The 3,594-nt window shown below is 50.6% G+C and overlaps 1 non-coding gene across 1 annotated transcript; it reads left to right on the forward strand.

Annotated features, from left to right (window-relative positions):
• Positions 1 to 364: 364 nt before the first annotated feature.
• On the forward strand, positions 365 to 437 carry Trnat-agu (transfer RNA threonine (anticodon AGU)). Its single transcript has one exon. It is a non-coding gene; the product is annotated as a tRNA-Thr (tRNA).
• The last annotated feature ends 3,157 nt before the right edge of the window (positions 438 to 3,594 follow it).

Genomic DNA, 3,594 nt, shown 5'->3' on the forward strand with positions numbered 1-3,594 from the left:
TGCTCTGACCATTAAGCCAGTTGGACACAGTGGTCATTACAACTGCACAGACTACTCTAGCACGCCTCCTATCAGACCAAAATTCTTAACTTATCCACAGACTATTAATGTAGAGCCCCTTGTATGTCTTGAAGAACAGACGACGAGACGGCCGATGATGTCTTCAGTACAGGGATTCGGTGAAATGCCGCGAGTAATGAAGATAATGGGCAACATTTCAACACAGCTCTTCAGAATAATATAAACACAAATGACAGTAGCTATAGGCGAATATCAAAGTATTTCGTAGTGTATGGATAAGTTGAGAATTTGGATCTGACAGAAGGCGTGCTAGGGTAGTCGGTACAGTTGTAATGACCACTGTGTCTGGATGGTTCAGTGGTCAGAACATCTGCCTAGTAAGTAGGAGACTCAGGTTCAAATCCTGATTCGGCACAAATTTTCAACTTTCGCCATTGATTTCAATCAATGTCGACTTGCAGCCAATATCTGTAATTCCTTTGCGTCTCAATATTAAGAACTTTAACTTGGACAAAAAAGCTTTCATCGGCTTGGGTTTAGTAAACAAGTCTACAACCAATTTCAGTTTACAGAAAGAACAAACACTTTACGATATCTTATATAGGTACTTCACTCGTTGAAGTGTCAGGAGTCCAACAGTAACGAAAATGTGTGAGTCCGACAGGGACAGAAAATTTTAAGTCTGACTCTATCTTGTCAGTCAGTAGAACAACAGCACAAATAATACCAGGTCCCAGGTGGCACGTTGTCAAACATTTACTCATAGGGTCATGGAGGAGGCATGCAGTCAGTGGCTGAGTCCTTGGTGTGGCTTATGTGACGGTCTTCTGGTTGTTGACTGCAACGTAACCGCTGTCCGGAGCTCGTGCACTGGCCTAAACAACCGCCGCGTCTTTTATTGTCACATGACATGGCAGATGCATGAAGATGTGCAGTTTGTCAACAGCCTCTATTAACGTCATGTACGCTGCCTGGGGGCCTGGTTGGAATGTTGTTGATGCCCTATGCTGGCCTGGCCACTGAGTTCTGTGGTTGAAAAATCCTGAGTCGTCTGAACTGTAGAGGTGTAGAGGCTGAGCATGTTGCAACCATCACAGTATATACACTCCTGGAAATGGAAAAAAGAACACATTGACACCGGTGTGTCAGACCCACCATACTTGCTCCGGACACTGCGAGAGGGCTGTACAAGCAATGATCCGCGGTGTTGGCCGTCGAATGGCGCTAGCTGCGCAGCATTTGGGCACCGCCGCCGTCAGTGTCAGCCAGTTTGCCGTGGCATACGGAGCTCCATCGCAGTCTTTAACACTGGTAGCATGCCGCGACAGCGTGGACGTGAACCGTATATGCAGTTGGCGGACTTTGAGCGAGGGCGTATAGTGGGCATGCGGGAGGCCGGGTGGACGTACCGCAGAATTGCTCAACACGTGGGGCGTGAGGTCTCCACAGTACATCGATGTTGTCGCCAGTGGTCGGCGGAAGGTGCACGTGCCCGTCGACCTGGGACCGGACCGCAGCGACGCACGGATGCACGCCAAGACCGTAGGATCCTACGCAGTGCCGTAGGGGACCGCACCGCCACTTCCCAGCAAATTAGGGACACTGTTGCTCCTGGGGTATCGGTGAGGACCATTCGCAACCTTCTCCATGAAGCTGGGCTACGGTCCCGCACACCGTTAGGCCGTCTTCCGCTCACGCCCCAACATCGTGCAGCCCGCCTCCAGTGGTGTCGCGACAGGCGTGAATGGAGGGACGAATGGAGACGTGTCGTCTTCAGCGATGAGAGTCGCTTCTGCCTTGGTGCCAATGATGGTCGTATGCGTGTTTGGCGCCGTGCAGGTGAGCGCCACAATCAGGACTGCATCTGACCGAGGCACACAGGGCCAACACCCGGCATCATGGTGTGGGGAGCGATCTCCTACACTGGCCGTACACCTCTGGTGATCGTCGAGGGGACACTGAATAGTGCACGGTACATCCAAACCGTCATCGAACCCATCGTTCTACCATTCCTAGACCGGCAAGGGAACTTGCTGTTCCAACAGGACAATGCACGTCCGCATGTATCCCGTGCCACCCAACGTGCTCTAGAAGGTGTAAGTCAACTACCCTGGCCAGCAAGATCTCCGGATCTGTCCCCCATTGAGCATGTTTGGGACTGGATGAAGCGTCGTCTCACGCGGTCTGCACGTCCAGCACGAACGCTGGTCCAACTGAGGCGCCAGGTGGAAATGGCATGGCAAGCCGTTCCACAGGACTACATCCAGCATCTCTACGATCGTCTCCATGGGAGAATAGCAGCCTGCATTGCTGCGAAAGGTGGATATACACTGTACTAGTGCCGACATTGTGCATGCTCTGTTGCCTGTGTCTATGTGCCTGTGGTTCTGTCAGTGTGATCATGTGTCAATAAAGTTTCCCCTTCCTGGGACAATGAATTCACGGTGTTCTTATTTCAATTTCCAGGAGTGTATGTTGTGCATGATGTCGCCAATGCCTTCTGTCCAAGGACCTAGGGCACTGTGGTATTCCTCTCTCTCTCCTCGCCTGGGGTGCAGGAGGGGAGGTGGGGCCAGCTGTCAGAATCTTCAGTTATACCCAAGTCTTTTACCCTAGAAAGGGTGGAGCTAGACACAGGTCGATGTCTGTAGCGGTGTCATGATGTGATGTCTGACAACCTACATTGCGCTGATGCATATTAGCCAAGGCAGGTGACAGAGAGGTGGCGTATGTGGTAGGGTCCATGCTAGGTTGCACTTCTGGAACAGAGAGTTGTGTAAGATTTCCTGCAGGAGGTATGGAACTCCAATGTGGCTGAATCTGATTGATATGTTTTCTGCACTGCGTGCCATCCTGCAATTCGAGGTCTAGCATGATGCCGCCAAGAAGGTGTATGTCGGTAGCAGGGAGCCACCTGGGATGACCTCAGAAGAGCGGGGACCAGATAGGATTTTGTAATGTATAGTAGTGGCAGCAAACCTGTGGAGGGTAGGGGTTTGCTCCCTGGGGATGGAGAAAGTAGAGGTCGGATGATTTTGCTGCCTGTGCAGTTTTAAAGTGGGCAAAAATCCATCCTGTGGGGTGCGTTTGTAAGAATCAAGAGGCAGAGTGATGGCATCATCCACATAGTAGTGGCAGCAAAGTTTTCCAATCTGCATTTTGAATGTTCTAACAAACCTCAGCTAACTCATTGGAGGCTGGATGAGACAGTACTATGTGGATGAGGGAGTTCCAGTTCAGGCACAAAAGATACAGAATTCAGAGGATATAAATTGGGGTCCATTGTGACAATGGACTCACAGATCCCCTCCAAATTGCAAAAATATGTTCTTAAGGAATTTGATGGTATGGGTAGAGGATGTGAAGGCCATCTTGGTGACAAAAGGGAAGCCATTTCTAGTGGAAATCACCACGAACCACAAGGTTCCCAAGACAGAAACAGCAAATTCTGAATGTACTCAGGCCCATGCAGCGCAAGGCCACTGTGGCATTCCTCCCTCTCCCCTCACCTGGGGTGAAAGAGGGGAGGTGGGGGCAGCCATCATAATCTTCTGTGAGGCCCAAGTCTTCTAT

The sequence above is a fragment of the Schistocerca gregaria genome, chromosome X (assembly GCF_023897955.1).
Source record: "Schistocerca gregaria isolate iqSchGreg1 chromosome X, iqSchGreg1.2, whole genome shotgun sequence".
Lineage (NCBI taxonomy): Eukaryota > Metazoa > Arthropoda > Insecta > Orthoptera > Acrididae > Schistocerca > Schistocerca gregaria.